Source organism: Nicotiana attenuata, unplaced genomic scaffold (genome assembly GCF_001879085.1).
Source record: "Nicotiana attenuata strain UT unplaced genomic scaffold, NIATTr2, whole genome shotgun sequence".
Taxonomy (NCBI): Eukaryota; Viridiplantae; Streptophyta; class Magnoliopsida; order Solanales; family Solanaceae; genus Nicotiana; species Nicotiana attenuata.
In genome coordinates, this window is record NW_017672142.1 from 99,062 (window position 1) to 99,327 (window position 266).

Sequence of the window (266 nt, forward strand, 5' to 3'; positions counted from 1 at the left end):
AGAGAGACTGTTTCAGATAAACTCTGAGCTCAAGAAAAGATAAAACAATAACAAAAACCAAATTGTTCTTGAATCCACACACAAGTCATAATAAATTCTTCATGGTGCAAATGATGTCTTAAGCATCAGGGTCCCAAACTTAGCTAACTGATTATCCTATGAGGATGATTATCTGCTAGTTACTTATTATTGCCTCTAAACAATTTGATTATACCAAATGCTAACCTCATTATCGACTGCTGCAGTTTTCTTTGGAGAACCAAAAA